Here is a 7,409-nt window from a genome sequence, read left to right as displayed (position 1 = left end):
CCAAGTACCTGTGCATTTTCACCAGATAGCATTGCTAGGTTACGGAAAATGCATCCACTGAAGACAGGAATATGGGCCTGCTCAAAGGGTACCTGGACTCAGGAAGTTTGGGGATAAATGATAAACTACAAATACCCTCCTAGTTAATCTCCCTTGGTTAATAAAGGTCATAGTTTCTTCTGCTGACAACTTGCCTTATTGTCTCAAGAAAGAATTGGTTCAGGTGAGTTTTGGAGAAGGAAAAATACTTTCATCAACACCCACACCACAGTGGAAAACGCACTAAGTTCCCTCCTACAGTTATGAGCAGAATCGCAAAGCAGCATAAAATCACTTTCAGTGACCACTATCTGCATCCTCAAACTGCCCAGCAGCTGCTGGTGTAGCGTCCACCTCCATCCCACCTTCATGACCTCTTACTGAATCTCCTGTCCGGACTCCAGCCATGTTACACTGGCCGCTCACAGACTGAGAAAGCATCCTTGTCACCTCTCCAGTGTGGCCTGGCCTTCTGCTGTGAAATGGGATAATCTCATTACTCAGTATCATAAATGGGATACTTCATAGGTGTAAAATGTAGGGATGTGCCCCTGCCCTTGCTCGTGTGCTTCCTCATCGTATTCTGCTCCGTCGTAATCGTCTGAATCTTCATCACCAGGGTCAGGATGCAAAGCCTGGCATTCACACACTGCAGTGGACATTGCCTCCGATGCTGATTTATCACTAGGCACAAATCTAAATTCAGCAATAGGGTCAATGTCATCATCACTGTCTTCTTCCTCTTCTTCATCAGCAACAGATTCTTTTGATTCTGCTTCAAATCTGGCATTCACCATAGAATGCAAATGCTCTCGCGGAGATGCTCCTAGGTCCCTGGACACCACATGCAAACTAACGGTGGGGTGTGAGAATCCTAATCCAGAGCCATCTAACCAGGACAAACGGCTCTCAGCAATATGAAGGGTGCTGGTGCCAAGGCCCTTCCTCCGCTCCTGTTCAGCACAGCCCCGGCCTCTGGCTGCTGCTGCCAGAGCCCCTCAGCTCACCCTGGTTGCTTATGCTCATTGTAGCAGTGACCATGGAGATACAGGACAGGAGAGCCTGCTTTTGCAATTTCAATTTTCAGTTAATTCATTGACTGTATCTAAGAAAACAATTGACTTTCATATATCAGCCACGTGTCCTACAACCTTACTAAACTCTCTTATAAGTAGAGTCTTTGGGATTTCATATGTAGATAATCATGTCTATAAATAGAAGTTTATGTCTTCCTTTCAAATCTGCATGCCTTTTTACTTTTTCTCATATTACTACATTTGCTTGGACTTCTAGTATAGTGTTGAAAACGAATGGTGAGATCAGACATCCTTGCCTTGTTCCTGATTTTAGGACAAAAGCATTCATTTTTCATTATAAATTAACTGTAGTTTTGGTAGACGTCCTTGATCAAGTTGAGGAAGTTTCCTTTTTCCTCCCTAGTTTTCTGAGAATTTATATCATGAATAAATGTGAAATTGTGTCAAATGCTTCTTCTGCATCTTTGTAGATCATATTCTTTTTCCTTTTTACTCTGTTAATGTAGTAAATGATATTGAATAATTTTCAAGTGTTGAACCAAGTTTTCATACCTGGGATAAAATCCACTTGGTCATGATGTATTATCCTTTTTGTTTATTACAGAATTTCATTTCCTAATATTTTGTTAAAGATTTTTAATATTTATGAAGGACATTGGTATATAATGTCTAGTTTTGGTTATCAGAATAATTCTGACATCATTAATAAGTTGTAAAGCATTCTCTCCTTTTCTATTTTCTAAAAGAGTTTGTGTAAAATTGGTCATATTTTCCAGGGAAACCATCTAACCTGGATTCTGCTTGTAGGAATGTTTTGGAACTGTGAATTCAATTTTTTTTTAAATAAACGCAGGACTAATTTGGCTATTTATTTTTTCATGAGTGAGCTCTTGTAGTTTTTGTCTTCCAAGGAATTTGTTCATGCAGTCTAAGTTATCAAATATTTTGCAATAAAACTTTTCATAATATTATTATTCTTTTCATGTTAGTCAGCTCTATAGAAATGACCCCTATTTCATTCTTGATATTGATAGTTTATGTCTTCTTTCTTTTTTCATAATTATTCTTCCTAGTTTCTTTTTTTCAATTTTATTTATCTTATCAAAGAACCAATTTTTATTTCATTGGTTTTCTCCATTGCAATCCTGTTTCAATTTTAGTGATTTCTGTTCTTTATTTAATAATGTCCTTCCTTCTGTTTACTTTGGATTTGACATGTTCTTTATCTAATTTCTTAAATGGAAGCTTAAGTTACTGATTTTCAACCTTGCTTCTTTTGTAATATAAGCATTTAATGCCAAAATGTTCCCTCTGAACACTGCTTAAGCTTCATTCCACAAATGTTCATATGTTGGGTTTTCATTTTAATTCAGTTCAAAATATTTTCTAATTTCTCTTGTGATTTCTTCTTTGGCCATGATTTATTTAGAAGAATGATGCTTAACTTTCAAAATTTTTTATGCTTTTCAACATATCTTTGTGTCTTTGATTTCTAGTTTAATTGTATTATAGTCAGAGAATATTTTTATATAATTTGAATCCTTTTAAAATTATTGAACCTTGCTTTATAGTCCAGGCTATGGTTTATCTTTGTGAATGTTCCAAGTGGATTTGAAAATAATGTGTATTTTGCATCTGTCAGGTGTAGAGTTCTCTGAATGTCAATTAGGCTTTCTTGGTTGCTAGTGTTTTTCAGTTCGCTTATATTGGGTTGTCGGAGAAGTCATGACACATGTTTGTGACAGATGGCACTAGTTCATTTTTGGAAGTACTAGAGTCATTCACATCTATGTTATTGCTATGTCATTTGACAGCTGACAGTTCTAGCTTCATTCTGAAAAAAAATTGAGCGATTTTGTTGAGTTTTGGAGATTTTACTACAAGTTGAATATGCCAAACTGCATTTTTGCCATATTTTACTGTTTTACTTCCATAAAGGGAAGAACGCCCGTCAAGCTTGTGAAAAGTTGCATGAAGTTTATGGTGACAATGCTCTACAAGAATGTCAGTGCCAATGATGGTTCACAAAATTCCGTGCTGATGATTTTTATCTCAATGACGCCCCTCAGTCAGGGAGGCCCACTGAGGTTGATAACGACAAAATAAAGGCATTGATCAAGTCAAACCCACATTACATGACACAAGAGATTGGAGAAACATTGAACATCCATCATTCAAGCATTCACGACCATCTGAAGAAGCTGGGATACGTAAGCAAGCTTGATATTTAGGTTCCGCATGAACTCAAAAAATTTCATTTGACAGCACGTATAAACATCTGCAATATACTCATTAAACGCGAGGAAAACAATTCTTTTTTGAAGCGATTGATAACTGGTGATGAGAAGTGGATTGTTTACAACAATGTAGTGTACACACGGTCTTGGTCCTGACGTGATGATTCGCCTCAAACGACATCGAAAGCAGACATTCATCAGAGGAAGTTTATGCTCTCAGTGTGGTGGGATTTTAAAGGTGTCGTGTTTTTCGAGCTCCTACCAAGGAACCAAACAATCAATTTGAATGTGTACTGTCGGCAAATGGACAGTTTGAATGAATCCATCATCCAAAAACATCCAGAGCTTGTTAATTGTAAAGGAGTTGTGTTGCATCACCACAATGCGAGACCACACACAAGTTTGATCACCGATCAAAAATTATTGGAGCTTGGATGGGATGTGTTGCCATACCCTCCATACTTGCCTGACCTCGCGCTGTCAGACTTCCACTTGTCTAACTCTCTTCAAAACTCCTTGCGTGGTATAACGTTCAATTCAAATGAGGCTGTAAATCAGCACCTTGTTCAGTTTTTGACAAATAAAGACAGGTCTTTCTATGAACAAGAAATTATGAAGCTCACTGAAAGCTGGCAAAAGGTTATCGAACAAAACGGGCAATATATCATTGATCTCTGTTCTTTATATAAATAAATGAACTTTGAAAAATGTAGACAAAATATGTCATGACTTTTCCGACAACCCTATATATCCTTGGTGATTCCTTGTCTACATATTCTAGCAATTACTGAGAAGAGTGTCGATACCTCCAACTGTAACTGTGGATTGGTCTATTTCTTCTTTTAATTCTGGTAGTTTCTGTTTTCATATATGTTGAAACTCTGTTGTTGGGTGCATTCATATTTGCATAATCACTCAATGAGGTATATTGACTCCAAGAGTGGGTTAGAGGGTCTCTAACCTCCTTCCCCAGTGGTCTTCATCAACTTCACCCCTTACCTCCTAGCCACACTGAAAAACGTAAAAGCTATGGGAAAATATGATGCCGCCTATACAAGATAGTTTTAATACAACCACCTAATTAGTTTATCAGCTTCTTTATTTGCAGTACCACCTGGAACTGCAGTGGGCTTCATGTCAGGTCAGATTGGTTGAAAAGTTTAGGCTTCTCTTCATCCATACAAATGGAGGCAGTCATAATTCTCATTGACATACTTCCCATAGACTGAGGTCAACAGAGCAGTGAAGGAGACAGAATTCTGACCTTTCCAGAGCAGGCCTCCTTCATGCCCTAGAATCCTGTCACAGCACCCTTCTTTATATTCTTCTAACCAGCCCACTCATACTGTAGGGTCTTTGCGTGTACTGTTTGTCTCTTGGAATAGGGACCTACCCACTCCATACCCTATTCTTTCATAGTTAGCTGCTCCTTGTCTTCTGAGCCTTCTTCCTTCACCACTTTTTTGGAACTTTGTCAGACTCAATTAGTCCTGTGTCACATCAACCTATTAATTCCCTTCCCAGAACTTTATAATGTGTAATTATACACTTTCTTCTTCAATTGATTATTTTACATCAGCTGCCCATACAAGGTTCCATGAGAGTAGCAATCATGTTTAACTTGTCTTCACTATAACATGTATAACATTACCTATACCTAAGAAGTAAATATATGTTGAATTAATAAATAAGAAATAAATTAAGGACAGATAATGAGTTAGTGATTAAAAGCATTTCATCAGTTAACCAATAGGAGGAGGTATTATTTTGGGGAGGGGGAAGTTTTATGTTGTTTCTGAAATCATACCACATAGATAGTAGCGTTCCCTAAGATTGGTCCTTTGTGATTTAGGGGAACATAATTGCCAAGATTGCACTAGTATATCTGCCTGCATAATCAATGCTAATGGCTATAATAAACAAACTATCAGTGGGGAGTTTAGATTTTTCTCATGTGAAAGACTGAGTGTTTGGCTGCTGCTTTCTATGTGATGGTTCAGGGATGCTGGTGTCTGCCTTTCTGTGGCTCCACCATCCTCTCAGGGCACTCTAGGATCCTTCCCTTGATCCCCTTTATTTGTCCAGCCAACAAAGAGCGGAAGCTTGACTGATTATGTAAGAGGTTTCAAAGAGCAAGTCTGCAAGTGGTATGCACCACTTCTGCACATGCTCCATTGGTCAAAATGAGGCAATCTAACTGCAAGGGAGTTCTGGGACATGTAGTCTTCCTATGTATCCAGGAGGAAGAAACTGGATCTGTGAGCATCCAGCCAACTTCTTCCACAATAGGGGACTTCACTGGGTTGTTGTGAGGGTTAGAGAGTTAATGTATGCAAAACACTCAGAACATGGCCAGCACATCAGGGGCATCCATGATTCCAGGAAAGTTGCAGGAGGAGTTCCTCTGAGTTTCCACTAATCACTGCTTGCTAAACCAGGCTGGTATTCTGAAGTTTCTGTCAAGCCCAACAGCTGGCTTAAGAGTTTTGTGAGCCCCAGTGCCAAGGAGGCCAGCCAAGGATGCAGATGCCACCACCACGTCTGTGCAGCACATCCTCATGCACTGTTCAGTTTGGTTCCCTGGGTGGGATGAGTTTTATGAGCAGGTGTTCTGGTTAATTAGGTGATTAATACTCCTCAAACTGGAGAGCCATTTCCCCAGTGACAGTTCTTGCTTTGCTCAAATATGAGACAAATCGTCATGCATAGTTTGGAGAGGCCTGTGATTGCACTCACCTGTCTGCCAGGCCTCTCAGGTCAGCACTCTGGCACTGAAGACCAGGAGCCTGACCCCACATCTGACTGAGTCACCATCTCGATGCACCCGTTTAGGGAAACAAGAGCCCCCCACATCACCTGGCCTCCTTTCAGACCAGGGCAAAGTCAATGTGGGGGCACAGTGCTGGTTCTCTTCTGGGGATTCCAGTCTGTACCATCTCTCAAGGTTAGAGCCATTGCCTCTGCACAGAGTTCTCCAGCTTCTAAAAGCAAGGAGGCTAAGACACATCCAAGGACAAATCAGGCATCAAAGCTGTTTTTCTCAAATTTGCTCTCAGACCAGTAGAGATCTGCCCCAAACTCTCTTATAATCCACATTCCCAAAGTCTTCTCCCCACCTCCATACACCATTATATGCCTGCCTCCTTGCCTCTGCTTCCCTTAATGCAGCGGTTCTCAACCTTCCTAATGCTGCGACCCCTTAATACAGTTCCTCATGTTGTGGTGACCCCCAACCATAAAATTATTTTCGTTGCTACTCTATAACTGTAATTTTCCTAGTTATGAATTGCAATGTAAATATCTTTTTGTTTTCCGATGGTTTTAGGCGAACCCCTGTGAAAGGGTCGTTTGACCCCCAAAGGGGTCGCGACCCACAGGTTGAGAACCACTGCCTTAATGCAAAGACCCTTTTTCCTCTCGTTGACATCATCAAATCTATGCATCCTTCAAAAGTCAAATGGTATTCCTCAGCCCTTCCAATACAGGTTGAAGTGATTTCTCCCTCTTTAAAATTTTCATAGCCCTTGCTATCTGATCCATATCAATTAACATTTAATTGTATACCATATCTTTTCTCTCGTGTATCTTAATTTTGTCTTCCTAAGTGGCTTATTGGTAGCCATGAGCTGTATCTTCTCCTGGGCATATATGAGGTTACCAAAATGGTTGTTTGAGTGCTAAATGAAACTGGATGCCACTTAAACTTCAGGAAAGTGGGTCAGATCCACTCTGTTATACCAGTTTGGGCCACACCACTGAAAACATGGCTACACACTGCTGTTCCTCACATGTTCCAGCTTTCCAACCACAGAGGTACTGGATCTCTTTCTCCAGTTCCAACTGGAAAAATCCCAGGGAAGATTCTGATTGGCTCATTTCAGTCATGTGCTCACCCCTAGAAAAATCACTGTCTTTGTGACACAAAGGTCATATATGAACAAGAATGTTCTGAACCACAATTACATGGTGGGAGTGAAAGACCAAGTAATACTTGTCCGCTGTAGGTGGATCTAGATTTTGGAAAGTTCTGTTGCTTTATCTTTTTCTCCAGGATAGGTTATTTATTTTAAAATTACATATTCATTCATCAAACATT

The 7,409-nt window shown here is 39.8% G+C and overlaps 1 pseudogene; it reads right to left on the bottom strand.

Annotated features, from left to right (window-relative positions):
* Positions 1-336: 336 nt before the first annotated feature.
* On the bottom strand, positions 337-7,198 carry LOC109379371 (methylosome subunit pICln-like; annotated as a pseudogene).
* Between the last annotated feature and the right edge of the window lie 211 nt (positions 7,199-7,409).

The sequence above is a fragment of the Hipposideros armiger genome, unplaced genomic scaffold, assembly GCF_001890085.2.
Source record: "Hipposideros armiger isolate ML-2016 unplaced genomic scaffold, ASM189008v1 scaffold_25, whole genome shotgun sequence".
Lineage (NCBI taxonomy): Eukaryota > Metazoa > Chordata > Mammalia > Chiroptera > Hipposideridae > Hipposideros > Hipposideros armiger.
The sequence above is the reverse complement of the archived record's forward strand: the minus strand, read 5'-3'. Positions and strand labels throughout refer to the sequence as shown.